Source organism: Sorex fumeus, unplaced genomic scaffold, assembly GCF_029834395.1.
Source record: "Sorex fumeus unplaced genomic scaffold, SorFum_2.1 ptg000047l, whole genome shotgun sequence".
NCBI lineage: Eukaryota > Metazoa > Chordata > Mammalia > Eulipotyphla > Soricidae > Sorex > Sorex fumeus.
Window position 1 is genome coordinate 732,374 of NW_026606104.1, and position 16,104 is coordinate 748,477.

Genomic DNA, 16,104 nt, shown 5'->3' on the forward strand with positions numbered 1-16,104 from the left:
AGAACCCAGCAAGCTACCGAGAGTATCTTGCCCGCACGACAAAGCCTGGCAAGCTCCCCATGACGTATACAATATGCCAAACACAGTAACAACAAGTCTCACAGTGGAGACATTACTGGGCCCACTTGAGCAACTCGATGAACAATGGAAGAACAGTGATTGTATATCACACATGCTTTCTGAAGCAGGGCCTCCTTCATAACCCCTCACAGTGCTTTCAATAGGCAGGGCACACAGCAAATGCTCAATACATATTTTTGATAATGAGCATTACTTTTTCGTAAGTGTATGTTGGTTCTGGCTCAATTTCCTCATATAACTGACACAAAGAAAGAAAACAGACATTACTTATAAATTTTCTTTCTTGAACCCTGGCTGGGGTCTCAATAGTGCGCAGAAACAGTGGAATAATCAAGGCAATGATGGAATCCAAAAAATCTTGCTAAGTGTAAAGCCTAAGGCTTTCCTTTAGTAATGTGGGAAGATACACAATATCTAAAGAGGTAGCTGATGCACACAAGCTGTTGACAAGGTCCAGCTTTTGATGTTTCCTCTTGCAAAATAAAAAAGGAGAGAGGAAAGAGAAAGAGGAAAGGAATAGAAAGGACGTAGGGAAACATGCAGGGAAGAAAACTTGGAACTATTAATATGAGTAACAATACTTTGAGAATATTTTATTGAATTTTGCATATAACATTTGCAAGAAAACACATCAAACAAATCCAACGACACATTTAAAAAATAGGTCAAGTGAAAATATCACAACCAACTCACAGGTATTTACTGATATTTACTTAACAAGAAGTCCAAAATTACTATGACAAGAATACTAGATAACATGATAGAAGGTTTTTATAAGTTTACCTTAATATATCACAGATTAACATCATTCAATGTTGAGACTATGGATATAGAAAAATATAAAATGTTTTACTTTATATTTTATTCAGGATTCCATTATTTGTTATGACCATGGTTTAAGAATGATTTCTATTTGATTCCATACAAAATAATATTTGACTTATCGGTTTGATGAGAACTAACTTTAAGGTTAGAAAAATTTAAATTCTGGTATAATATAGCATATGATTCATTTAAATATTCACACTAACATTGCATTGCTAGTCAGTAAAAGTACAGAATGTCTGACAGACTGTTGATGTACAAGGGGAAGCAGTAACAGTGTATCTGTTGTTTGAGAAAAGAATTAAATTGTGGTGATTATGTCATGGATTAACACATGGATGTTCATATTCAGACTAAGTAGTCATCAGATTTTAACTTTATCTGGAAAAAATACCTAAGTGGATTTAAAAATATGAAGGTAGATTTTTGAGTATACTTTAAATAAAGCTAAATGTTATTGTCATGTAATGCCTGACAGTCAGTTCTGGTATAGTTACAGGAAATAATGAGTTTTCTTCAAGTCAGACTTTCTAGTCACTCCCGCTTCCCTGTCATCCTGATTACAGAATACATGTGATGAAAAACAAGACGCTAAAAGTGTTTACTATGGTGCTCATTGGGCTGAAGTGATAGCACAGCGGGTAGGGCATTTGCCTTGCATGCAGTCAACCTGGGTTCGATTCCTCTGTCCCTCTTGGAGAGCCTGGCAAACTACTGAGAGTATCCTGCCTGCAAGGCAGAGCCTGGCAAAGTTCCCCGTGGCATACTCAATATGCCAAAAACAGTAACAACAAGTCTCACAATGGAGATTTTACTGGTGCCCACTCGAGCAAATCAATGAACAATGGGAGGACAGTGGATAGTGGATGGTACTCATGACAGTCATTTTTCTTTGAATCAGAATGGCCACAGTTTCTTGGGATAATTATTGCTTCAACTGTTCAGAGATCAAAAATAGGATACATTTTTAAAAAGATTAAGAAGATCAATGAACATCATTTTTCATTCTATTATTTTGATGTAAAGATTTAGTGTTGGGGTTAGAGTACATGGACCTAGTATGTCCTTGATGAGAAATGAAAAATATTTGGCTGTCACCTCATGAAGAGACTTTATTTTGAAAGTATCTAAAGTTTGTCAATCACATAAACCACACCTTATAGTAAAAATCTAAAACTACCCCATATATCATTTAAAATCAAATTTAAATAAAACTTTAAAATATAATGACAATGATAGGGGAAAAAATAATATGACAGAGGATGATCAGAGAAAAGAACATAAAAGTTAGCGGCATTTACTGATAGAAGATGTTGAACAAGTCATTTGATACTTCTTTGTTGTTAAATCTTTAAACATCCGATGACATAAATTACTTCATATAGATATTTTAATTGAATAAGACACAGGGATTCTTTTTGATGTAATAATAAGCAGATGTGAATTATCTCTATGAAACAAATGAGTGTTTTGTTATTATAACATCTACATTCTACTTGTATAAGATTTTATAAATTGTTATGAAACATTTAATGTAATACATAGAAATACTACATACACTGTTTGCTTTGCCTTGAGTATATACATGTAGGAACTTATGAGAAATCATACCATTTTATACGGTAATTAAAAATGGTTTATACAGTGCCCTTAGAACTGGGAAAAAAGAGGATATTCCTTTGGTTGATGATCATGCAATTTTATGGCATGAAGGAAAAGCACAGTTGTACGTAAACAAAACACTTAACTTCCCCTCCCCCGAGCCCAGCATTAAGAGATCACACTTTGGAAACAATTTACCAGAAGAAATACTACTATGGGTATTTTTATTATGATCAGATCACAAATTGTTGTAAGATATATTATTATACTATTAGCACATAATGCCAGAACCACAATTTAGCAAATTTCACTAACTTAAAGAAAAAAAACAATGAAATTACTTCTTACAAAGAACACTGACACTAATACATAGGGACTCAATTACACTTAGTGAAAATTCAGATTCACAAAAGTAATCAGATGAAATGCCTTGATAAATTGATCCACTAACCAAAAACTACATTTCCTATTATTATAGAAGACTTTAAAAATGCCTCCCACCCCCATCTGTATTGAAGGATATAAGACTACAACTCTGGACAAATAATCTCAGTATGACAAAATAGTTCTGTTTGAATACTTCAAATGGACTGCTATCATTTTAATGTTCCCCTAATGTCCACATTTGAGCATTCCTCTAATCTTTCTACCATTAAAACAGCAACCAGAATATATTCTTATTTTCAATGATTATAGGTACTTCTTACCTACCTATATTGTGCAAAACCTACATAACCCTTCTTTTCCCAAGTGTCCATGAAAGTCAAACAGAATCATCTGGGTTATCCCTGAATTTTAATTCTCACTCCTGAGAAAAATTAAATATAATATAGCTCTCTCAAGTCTCTTTTGTATTTGGAAAAATTCACAAAATTTTGTGAATATTATTTTAAATTGTAGTCATTTGCTTCAGGGACCAACTGGGCATAAGCTTTTTAATATAGAAAAAATTTGTGTCTTATAGTTAAAAACAGTTCATTGGTATATTTGATTCTGATTGGCCAACTGTTTATTATACTAGAAAAATTAAAATAAAAGATTTGCTTGAACATTTTGTTTAGATAACTAGTTCAACATTCAAACATGAAATGATAAATGATAATGACTAAGTCATGGTGAAAATTCAAAATAAATTTGAAATATTTTACATCTTGCTGAGGTCAACTGGCAATGTTAGAAAAACAAACACTTTAGTTTCCAGTCTTGCTGCCCCATGAGTAGAGACTATGGCATCTTAGTGATAGGAGGGGAGCATGGGCATATTTTGTACACATATCACAACAATATGAAAGGTTAAAGACTTTCCAAAGATGTAAAGAAACACACAGATTACTAAATTCAACATCTTCATTGTATTCACCATGAAACTGTGGTGTAGAGAGGTTAATGGGACTCTCCCAGGGGGACACATAGGTTAATGACAGCCGGCACTAAAGCACAGATGGCTACTTAAGTTCTACCTAACTGCTTCTGGTGAAAAAACACCAAGAGATCATAAGGCAAACCTTGTCCATCCAACCATTTCTACCTTCTTCACCTCCCAGAATAAAAATATGCTGTAAGACTCTGGTATTGTTTTAGTGGTTCATGTACAATTTCAAATTATCTTAACATTGAACTTTATTGATTTAATAACATTTCCTCCTTTCTAGATATTTCACAAATCATTTTCAAATCCCCAAATATTTTTCTTTTCTTTTTCTTGGGAGGGGGGAGAGTTTTTAGACCTTACCCTGCAATGCTTAGGGCTTACTCCTGGCTCCATGCTCTGGAACTACTCCTGTCCATGCTTGGGGGACCATATGGGATACCAGGGATTGAACTGGGGCTGGCTATGTGCAGGGCAAGTGTCCTATCCACTATAGTCTCTCTCCTTCCAGCCCTTCCAAAGATTTTTCTGTATTTTCATGTTCCCAATATATAACAGAAACAATTTTTAGAAAAGAAAAAAATCTAATTTCCTTCTCTGATGATCAATTTGAAGAAGGATGTATTTATGACATTCTCAAGGCTTAAGTCTTACTCCAATTTATTCTTTTCTTCAGAGGTCCAAGAAAATCTGAGTACTTTAAGTATTGTTCTAAGTCTTTTCAAATGCATGTGAGGATTTGGGAGCTAGAAATGCCTTTGGAGATCAGTTGGCCCAGCACATTCTTTTGCAATTCAAAGGAAGCTGAAACCTAGCAAAGATAAGTGACTTATCCAGGCCCCACATTGCAAAGTGGGTAAGAATCCTGGTCTCCTGAGATATAGACCAATACTATTTTTACTCTACATTTGGTGAACCATTCTTGTTATGACAATCTAGTACCATTCTGGTGTGTAAGTTCAGTTTTAATTTTGACCTAAAACTTTAGTTTTAATAATCAAGCAGATATGATGTCAAACTATGATGCTCAAAGCTATGTAATTGATATTTTATGAAGGTAGTTGCTGTGCATAATTTTTGTAACATCCACTTATTAAAATATATGAATTCTAAGACCTCTTAATTGACAGTTCATTGATTTGTTTTCATCATCCCAATAGTTAATGGAAATTGCTTAATTGCTAACTAGAGTCTGGTTATTAGTTATGAGTACTAAGTTGTCTGGAATGGGCTGACTTTTATCTAGGTCAGTGTTTCTGCTTCAAGGTCTATACCAGAAGAAAAACATAGTGATGGTTATATTTTCACTCTAGTTATAAGCATCCAGATCGAAGGTTCATATAGTTCACATCCTTCACTATATTACTCCGCTTTTCCCTGCATGATCTTGTTTAAAACTCTGACCACACCGTGGGGAAATTACCATCATATATGCAAAATTAATTTTAGATTTTGCATTAAAGAAAGTCATGTGGATTGCATCTCCTATTTATTTGTTCTGTTGTTAGTAGGAATAAGACAGCTTTAGCTGCCAATTCTTATATGTGAAGAATGTAATTAACCAACCATGTTTCCTCCTACAGGGCATGAAAAAGGAATATATCCTGTTTTGTTAGTAAAATATTCTATAGAAATTGAAATTATGCAAGGGTACTTAATAGCACTGTTATGAAATAGAGTTAGAGGCTAATATTTATTTATGTTCAAGAATATTTTAGGAATTAAATGTGGAAATTAAAATGTCTTTATGCTAAATGTTCATAGTTAAGGCTTAGTAAATAATATACAAATAGCTACCATTCTGCTGAAATGTCACAGTAAATACATTAATAATGGCACAGAAGTGAAATGTCACCTAAATGGGAAATCATCTTCATGACCTCCTAAAAACTTTGCCAATGAAAACTTTGCTTTTTAATTGAAAAAATTTTCATTTCTAAAAGAATATAAAAATAGAAAATAAGTCAAATACAACTTTGAAAGAAATTCTATAAACACAGATGGAATATTGTATATATACTTAAGAATGTGCTTTGTTTCATCACATCAAACATCTCAGGAAAACTAAACTGAATGAGCATATACAACTATTAAAACTATAACTGTGTCAAAAATTTGGTTAAGATAGACAACTCAAGCAATGTAATTAGTACTAATGTATTTTTAAAGTTACCTACAAGACTGATTTTCCAATCTATCAGTTTGAATCAAAAAATAAAAGACTGTTTCATCAAGCAAGGCACATTTCCTTTAGGCAAGTCTGTCTTTAATTTCATTTATCTGGGCACAGTGTAGACTTCACTTATTTACATTTACATGTAAATACAAATACATGTAAATAGGCTAATCTATGTGTTAGAGCCTTTGGTACAGGACACACTTTCACAAGTAAAGTTGTGCATAATCCCAAACATGGAATATAATATGAACGTATCTCATGATTAAATTAACTGAAAGAAGAAAACAGCAATAGGCAGTCTGTTGGAAATACACATTTAGGTTTTCTTCATCATTGGTACTGATTCCTTTTGGGATAATTAGATTTCATCAAAATGTCAAAAGGATGAAATGATAATACCTTAATATTTTAATGGTCTTCATTATCTCTTGAAGAACGTCTCTTATATTGCACATGATTAGAAGAGAATCCTCCAGTGTCACAGCTGTTCCTTTACATCAACTCTTTGTTAAAGACATGTTATTTAATGTCAATTGAAACAGAAAGCACGGCCAGCAGCTCGGTCATAATCATCAGCAACATAACCAATACTGCATTCTTGAGCTAGGCAATTCAAAAGCCAGCCTCCTACTGGCCAGTGAAGCTCTAGAATTCATTATGTGGGGTTCTTCAGGTATCTGTTGGACAGAGGAAACACAATGATTTACTAAGTATAGATATATATTTTAAATTAATGATGTTATGTCAATATAAAGTGTTTTAGTTTTTATATTTTTCAAAATTTCAGTACATTTTTTTCTTCTTTTTGTGGGGGGTGTGTGTGTGCCTGGCAGTGCTCAGGCCTTATTCCTGGCCCTTTCCTCAGGAATCTCTCCAGGAAAGCCTCAAGGGACCAGATAAGCTACAAGGGATTGAACCCAGGTCATCTGTGGGCAAGGCAAGCACTATCCCTGCTGTTCTATCTCTCCGGTTTCCATGGTGCATTTCCCCCCTACCGTTAACACGAAATGTTCAATTTAATTTTTTGTTTGTTTGTTTTGGGTCACACCCGCAGCGCTCAGGGTTTACTCCTGGCTCTGCACTCAGGGATCACTACTGACAGGCTCAGGGGACCATATGGGGTGCTGAGGATCAAACCCAGGTTTGCCACATGCAAGGCAAAGCCCTACTTGCTGAACATAATACACTAATTTCATCAATGCATTTCCAAGAACTTTCCTTTTCTGGCTGAACATCTTGCTGAGGTGATCATAATTCAGATTAGTATTATAGCGGAGTGCAGGGGAGCAGAAACAGTCTCAAAAAGGGTACCGTCAATATGGAAAGTATCATGCTAAGCGAAATGAGTCAGAAAGAGAGGGATAGACATAGAAATATTGCATTCATCTGGGGGATATAAAGTAACAAAGTATGAGATTAATACCCAAGAATAGCTGAGATCAGCACCAGGCGGATTACTCCATAACTTAGAGGCCAGCCGGGTATCCTAGAGGAAAGGGCAGTTCAGATAGAGAAGGGAGCACGAAATAAAGGGTGTTTGGAGGATCCTCCCAGGAGGGGAGATGCATGTCGAAAGTAGACTATGGACTGAACATGTTTGCCACTCAATGCCTCTTTTGCAGACCACAACACCCAAAAGGAGAGAGAGAACACAGGGGATTGCCCTGCCACAGAGGCAGGGGGGGATAGGGGGATGGGGGTGGGGGGATATTATCCATGGTGGTGGAAAATGGGCACTGGTGGAGGGATGGGTATCTGATCATTGTATAATCGAAACCCAAGCACAAAAAATTGTAAATCTACAACTGTAATAAAAAAAAAGGGTACCGTGGAAATCATGTGTTATAGATGTTATAGCTATAATTCATCTTGTGACTAAAATAACTTTCAAACCTGTCAATCCTTTAAAATTTGAATTCTGCACAGTTTAATTCATCACTTTAAGAAAACACAATTTAAGATGAACATAACCATTTATTCAGTATCTGTGGGAAACCAATATATAAAAATTCAAGGTCTGTTTCTCTCTTTCCTCAACTAGAAAAAAGTGTTGACAATAGTGTTTCTCAAAATAGCATAGACCATGGCCAGAGAGATAGCACAGCATGAAGGGCACTTGCCTTGCACGCAGCTGACACAGGTTTGATCTCTGGCACCTCATATGGTCTCCCAAGTCCCCCTAGAAGTGATCCTAATAGTCAGGAGTAAGCCCCAACCACCACTAGGTGTGGCCCCCCAAATCAAAATATAGCATAAGCATTGGATTGGAGATAGCTCAATGGCTGGAGTGAGCTTTACATGTAGGAGGACGTATTTTATCCCTGGCACCACATGGTTCCTTAAGCACCATCAAGAGTGACCCCTAACACAGTCACCCCTGAAAAATTCTGGGTGTGACCCTCATGAAAGCAAATACCAGTATAATTTTTTTGTTCACTGCTACATAAAGAACACAGGATTGTATCTGTGACATAGTAGACACTATGTGCTGAATAAGTTAATAAATACCTATTCTTTTTTTTTTTACAGAGTTTGATACAGAGCAGACTCTCACAAAACATGCTGAATGAAAAAAATGGATACATAAAGTTAGAGTTAAATACTCTAGAGATTTATTGTGTAATATATAGGATAGATAAAACCATACCAAGTATTGAAACCAGCTCCAGATGTTACATATATCCTAGATTTTAGCAGATATATTTTAAAAAATTGTTTTTGGATCACACTTGGCTTTACTCAGGACTTACTTCTGGCCCAGTGTTCACTCCTGGCTGTGCTCAGGGGAGGAACAATATGTGGTACTAGAAACCCAACCCAGGTCTCCCACATTCAAAGAAAGCGCCTTACTCACTGTACTCTCTGGCTTCCCCAGCAGATGTCTTAAAACTACTGGTAAATGCTGAATGATGATGAGCTGATTTTTTTTTAATTTTTAAAAAAAAATTTTTATTAGTGAAACACCATGAGGTACAGTTGTAGATTTACAATTTTTTGTGCTTGGGTTTCGATTATACAATGATCAGATACCCATCCCTCCACCAGTGCCCATTTTCTACCACCATGGATAATATCCCTCCCACCCCCATCCCCCCATCCCCCCTGCCTCTGTGGCAGGGCAATCCCCTGTGTTCTCTCTCTCGTTTTGGGTGTTGTGGTCTGCAAAAGAGGCATTGAGTGGCAAACATGTTCAGTCCATAGTCTACTTTCGACATGCATCTCCCCTCCTGGGAGGATCCTCCAAACACCCTTTATTTCGTGCTCCCTTCTCTATCTGAACTGCCCTTTCCCCTAGAATACCCGGCTGGCCTCTAAGTTATGGAGCAATCCTGCTGGTGCGATGAGCTGATTTTTTTAAATGAAAGAATCATTCATTCACTAAAATGCTATGTAATATAAGGTGCTGGGAAGTAATCAAATATATTTTTATTGTATTGTGTTACATTTGTTTTATTATTTCTTATCACTACTCTTTAATCAAGAGTATATGAATAAAGTCCTAGATCCAATTCCGATCACTTACTAAAATAAATCACAATACACTGAACTTTCACTATGAGAATTTAAAAATCACATGTCTGAGAGTTTTTGATGACTAATAATTATAATACATAACATCCATTTTCTTTTTGCCTAGGGCCTGCTCAATGCAGTTTTGGCTATTTTATCTATACATGTACATATATACACATATGTTGTTGATCCTTGTGAGTGCTTATATATCTTGAATATTATGCATGTGAATATTTTCTACCATTTAGTTGAGCATCTTTTAGTTTTAACCTGTGTTTTATTAGCCATGCAGAAACATTTTAATTTGGTGAAGTCCTATTTGTTTATTTTTGCTTCTGTTTGTTGCCTTGTCCAATGGATCCAGATCATTGAAAAATTGAAAATCAAAGCAAGAAATCTTGGGATATTCTGTCAATACTACCTTGATGTATTTTATGTGTTATTGTCTGATCTCAAGGTCTTTGATACACTTTGAATTAATTTTTGTGCAAGGTATGAGATATGAATCCAGATTTCTTTAAACATTTTTTAATCAGTTTTCTCAACACCATTTGTTAAAGAAACTATCCTGACTCCATTCATGTACCTAGCTTTCTTGTCAAACATTAATTTACTATAGATATAGGGATCTGTCTTTGAGTATCTGATCTAACCCACTCATCAAAAGTCTATCCTTATTCTCACGCTGTTTTGATCACTATAGCTGCATAGTTTTAGGTTAGGTAGTGAGATACCTCCCATTTTCTTATTTCTCAGTGTAGTTTTGACGATTCAGAGTTTTATGATCCATAAAAAATCATTGACCATTATAAATTCTTGAGGAAGGAATGGCTGAGATTAGTACCAGGAATTTTGCTCCATGACTTGAAGGCCAGCCACATGTGCTAGGTGAAAAGGAAGCTCAGATAGAGAAGAGAGCACCAAATAAAGGGTGTTGTGAGGACCCTCCCAAGGTGGGAGAAGCATGCTAAAAGTAGTCTATAGACCAAACATGATTGCCACTCAATGCCTCTCTTGCAAAACACAGTACCCAAAAGAAGAGAGAGAACAAGGGGGAATGCCCTGCCACAGAGGCAGGGTGGGACAGGGGGGATGGGGGGTGGGAGGGATGCTGGGACCCGTGGTGGTGGAGGATGGGCACTGGTGGAGGGATGGGTACTTGATCATTGTATAACTGAAACCCAAGCACAGAAATTTATAAGTCTATAACTGTACCTCATGGTGTTTCACTAATAAAAATGAAAAAAAATCCTTGAGGAATGTCATTGTGATTGTGCTGAATTCTATATTGCAATTTAAGCATGATGATAATTTTGACAACACTGATTCTTCTAATCTAAGCACATGATATATTTTTCCATTTCCTAAGGTCTTCGTCATTCTTACATAATTTATAGTTTTCATTATATAGACTTTTTTGTTGATGAATAGGTACTTAATGTTTGTGGACATTATTTTGAATGGAGTAGATTTGTTTATTCCACATATATATATATATGTATATAATCATGTCATCTACAACTAGTGATAATTTAACCTTTTTTTCCCAATTAGAAGCCCTCCAATTTATTTCTTGCCTGGTTGCTGTTAGGACTTGTAATACTATATTAAATAACAGTGGAGACAGTGGACATATTTGCCTTGTGCACAATCTCAGAGGGAAAGTTTTCAGTTTTTCATCATTAAGAATGATACTACCTGTGGGTTTGTTATAGATGGTCATTACTATTTTGAGGAAAGTTCCTCTCACCCTTTTATTGAGACTGACTTTTAAAAAAATTTTATCATGAATGGGGCTGGAGCGATGGCACAGTGGTAGGGCGTTTGCCTTGCACACAGCCTACCAGGTTGATTCCTCTGCCTTCGATTCCTCCGCCCCCTTGGAGAGCCCAGTAAGCTACCGAGAGTATCTCGCCCGCATGGCAAAACCTGGCAAGCTACTCGTCACATATTCGATATGGCAAACACAGTAACAAGTCTCACAATTTTACTGGGCCCACTCAAGCAAATCGATGAACAATGGGAGGACAGTGACAGTGATCATGAATGGATGTTAGGTCTTGTCAAAAGCTTTTTCTGCATCAATTGATATGTTCATAGATTTTTCTTTCCTTTTATTGATATAGTGTATTAAATTAATTGATTTGTGTATGTTAAACCATCCTTTCATCCCTGGGATTAATTCCACTTGATTGTAGTGTGTAATACTTTTGATATGATGTTAGATTTTGTTCATTAAGATTTTGTTGAGGTTTTCTGCATCAATTTCCATCATGAAAACTGGTTTGAAATTTTCATTTTCTAGTAGTATTTCTGCCTGCTCTGGGTGTTAGCATAATATTGGTTTTATAGAAACTCTGAGCAAGGAATCCAGCCTCTTCATCATTTTGAAAGAGCTTGAGGAGTAATTTAATAGGACTGATAAAACTCCCCAATGAACCCATCTGAACCAGGACTTTTGGGGAGGTTCCTAATTACTGGTTTAGCATTTTTTGTGTGTGTGTGGGCGGAGGGAGGCCACACTCAGTGATACTCAGGACTCTGTGCACAGGGATCATTCCTGGCAGTGCTCAGGGGACATTACGCAGTGCTGGGGATCAAACCTGGGTCAGAAGTGTGTAAGTCAAATGCCCTACCCACAGCATTATCACACCTTCCTCAAGCTTGCTCATCTTTCTATTTAGTCTTCAGTTTTTGGAAATTACATGGTTCTAAGTATCCATTTCTTCTGGATTCTGCAGCTTAACAGCACAGAGTTGTTCATAATAACCTTTCATGTATTTTGAATTTATGGGTCTGTTGTAATCTTCCCCTTCTCTCTCTGATCCTTTTTGGGCATTTTCTCTTTTTTTTTAGCTTGTGAGTCTAGTCAAAGGTTTGTATATCTGGTTCTTTCAAAGAACCAGGTTCTTGCAAAGAACCAGATCTTGGTTTCACTTCTCTTTGTAGTCTTTTTTGATTTATACATCATATTTCTGTTCTAATTTTTATTATTTACTTCCTTGTACGACTTCTGTGATTCATTGTAGTTCGTTTTTCAGGTGTATAAGATGTATGTTTAGGTTGTTGATAATGAGGTTTTTCTTCTTTCCTAATGTAGATCTGTATTGGTATGAGTTTCTCCTCTTTCTATAGAAAGCTATGTATCAAAGATTCTTATAGTTTGTTTCTTCATTTTTATTAGGTCCCAAGCATAGTTTTCTTTCCTCTTTAGTTTTCTCTTTTACTAGTAGTTATTTAGCAGTTTTCTGTTCAGGTACACTTGTAATTTTTTCCCCATTTTTAAAATTTTATGGCTGATTTTGACCTTCATGGTATTGTGGATATGAGAGGATGTTTTGAATGCTTTCAATGCTTTCTATGTTTGTAAATTCATGTATGTAGAAGTTATCCCGTGTATGTGATCTATCCTAGAGAATGTTCCATGTACTCAAGAGAAAAATGTGTATTAGGCTTTTTGAGAATGGAAGATCCTGTATCTACCAATTAACCCTAGTTAAGTCCTCGTTTAGGATATTCTGTCTGTTTGATCTAATGGTGAAAGTGGAGTGTTGAATTTCCCACTAGTGTAGCTGTTTCTGTCAAAGTGTTTCTCTAGGTCTGTGAGCAGTTTTATGTTGCTGACCTGTCATTTCATGCATATATGGTGATGAGTTAATGTTTCTTGATCTATTGTTCCCTAAACCAACAAGTAGTGTCTATTCCTAGATCTAGTTACTTTCTTTAGATTGAATGCTATTTCAACATTTTTTTTTGGTCTACCAATGGCTTTTATGATTGTTTTCCATTCTTTCACTCTGAGTCTATAATTATCCTGTAAATTTAGATGTGTTTCTAGTAAGCAGAAAATAGACGGATTTTTTTTCCTGATCCGTCCAGTCTATGCATTTTGATGGGAGAGTCTAATCCACTGATTTAGGAAATTATTGATATAAAGAGCTGTGTTTTTCTCTGTGCGGATTTAGCGGTTTTTGCAATTGGCAATTTGCTTTTTATAGGCAACCTTTTGCAGAATTGGTTTAGTTGTGAAAATGTTACCAGCTCTTGTTTTTCTGAAAATGGTATTTATTCCTCTGTTAAATCTAAATAGCAGTCTTTCAGGGTAGTAGATTCTGGGTTGAAAGCTTTTTTCCTACAAGTACTTTGAATATGTTATTTCACTCTTTTCTTGCTTGTACAGTTTCATATAGTGTAAAATCTTAGCATGCTGAAGATTGTGTGTTCGCAGGCTCTCTGGAGGGCTCTGTCTCACCTACCGTATTCGGTGCTCTTGAGCTGCTGTGTGTGGTCTGGATTGGGACGGCTGTTGGCCAAGGGCAGACGAAGGAAGAAACGAGGGCCAGGCTGGTCGATATCAACTGTAGTTTATTCCAATCCTCTTCACTCCTGTCTCTCCTTTGCCTCCTTCTCTCCTGAGCCCCAATCTGGAACCCTTTCTCCTTCTGGCTCTGACTCTGGATCTCTGGAGCCTGAGCCCTCTCACTTCTGACTCTGCTCTCCAAGCTTCCAGTCTTAGTTTATATAGCAGTCACGTAAGGTGGTGACACAAAGGTGGGTTGAACATTAACAAATCAACAAAGAGAGGTAAGACCACTCCTCCAGGAGATTAACTCAAGGATAAAATCTCATCTAAAGAGATTACTCCAGATTACTAGGAGATCTGCTCAAGGGTGGGATCCCAATGAGGGTGTGTTCTTTCCTCAGCTCGTAATCTACTTAAATCACTTAATCACTTAATCACTTAACTTCCTGTTAGTCGTAGATTTGCTCGAGCGGGCGCCAATAATGTCTCCATTTGTCCCTGTCATGTGCTAGTGTAGCCCAATGGCATCTGTTCGCTCTGGGAACATGAAGAGCCTCAAACCGATCGTTCAAGATCTTCACGAAGAAGTCTAACCATCTGGTAGGTGGGTGGCCACGTGGTCTTTTGACATCCCGTGGAATCCAGCCGGTAACAGCTCTAGTCCAGGGGTCGTCTTTAAATCTCATTACATGACCAGCCCATCTGATTTTCGACACCTTGGCAAATGAGACAGCATCCCTGATTCTTGATCGTCGATGGATGTCAGAACTCCGAATTCTTTCTCTCATTTGAATGAAACGTGATATTCCAAGCATAGCTCTTTCTATTCTTCTTTGGGAGACCTGAATAGCGTTCTCATCTTGTTTGCGTAGGGCCCAGGTCTCTGAGGCATATGTTAATGCAGGAAGAACAGTGGAATCGAAGAGATGTGCCCGGAGCCGGAGGTTCTTCGTCCTCTTAGTTATTTCTTCGATGTTCCTGAAGGCGTTCCAAGCCGCTCTCTTCCTCCTGCACAGCTCGGGTGCCAGGTCATTTGTCATGTTGACCTCTTGACCTAGGTACACATAGCTGTTGCATTCGGAGATGGTCGTTCCGTTGAGAGCAAATGGGGCGTCAGGAACGAGGCTGTTTCTCATAAACATTGTCTTAGTAAGATTCAGCTGTAGTCCTACCTTTCCACACTCACAGTCAAAGTCGGCCAGCATTTGTGCCACTTGGCTGATGTTTGGTGTTATTAAAACAATGTCATCAGCAAAGCGGAGGTGGTGTAGTTGCCGACCATCTATCTTCACTCCCATTCCTTCCCATTCCAGTCGTCGCATGATGTTCTCGAGGGTGGCACTGAAGAGTTTCGGTGAAATGGTATCACCCTGCCGCACCCCTCTCTTGACATCAACGATCACTTCTTTGTAGAATGGTGAGATCCTGGTAGTGAATCCCCAATACAGTTCATGGAGGATCCTGATGTATTGGGCTTCAATGCCCTGATTGGCTAGGGCTTCAATGACCGCTTCCGTCTCAACAGAATCAAAGGCCTTCTTTAAATCAATGAACGTTAAACAGAGCAGCATCTTGAACTCCCGAGAAACCTCAATGAGCTTGGTTATCGTTTGGATATGGTCGATGGTGCTGAATCCTTTGCGGAACCCGGCTTGCTCGCATGGTTGTCCTTCATCTAGTGTTCTGCCAATCCTATTTAGGATGACTCGAGTGAACAACTTGTAGATGACAGACAACAGGTAGATCGGGCGATAGTTGCCAATGTCATGGATGTCTCCCTTCTTGAACAGTAGTACGGTCCTGCTGGTTTTCCATTGGGATGGAACCTTGCATTCAGACAGGTAGCGAGTGAAGAACCAAGCCAGTGTATTGATGAGTACTGACGGCAGGTTCTTCAGGTGTTCAGGTCTGACCTTGTCTGGGCCGGGTGCTGTTTGTTTCTTTACCGACGAAATGGCGTGTCGGATTTCAGAAGGGAGAACGTTGGGAATGACATATCCATCCTGTGGAATTTGGTATGACGGCAAGTGGACATGGCTATTGAAGAGATTTGAGAAGAAGTCATGGATAATCTTCTCCATTGCCGTTCTGGAGGATGTGATGGATCCATCAGGACATCGGAGGGCAGTCATCTTGGTCTTGTAGTTGGCAAAGGACAGGCGGGCGTTACAAATACTTTTCCCGGCTTCTGCCGCATCTACCAGTACTTCTGCTCTTCTCTCTTTGAGGTCA

The 16,104-nt window shown here is 37.5% G+C and overlaps 1 protein-coding gene across 3 annotated transcripts in view; it reads right to left on the minus strand.

The window, feature by feature from the left end:
• Nucleotides 1–461: 461 nt before the first annotated feature.
• The window catches only part of KCNA3 (potassium voltage-gated channel subfamily A member 3), a 36,232-nt gene continuing 20,589 nt past the window's right edge, over nucleotides 462–16,104 (minus strand). Inside the window, exons 2-3 of one of the 3 annotated variants that reach the window (XM_056123010.1) lie at nucleotides 6,456–6,733; nucleotides 462–551 (exon numbers count right to left, since the gene is read on the minus strand). The gene's annotated coding sequence lies outside the window, so the exon portion shown is untranslated. Of the gene's footprint in view, nucleotides 552–5,510; nucleotides 6,734–16,104 lie in introns of those variants that run through there. The other 2 variants (XM_056123009.1, XM_056123011.1) reach the window with 2 other exon arrangements.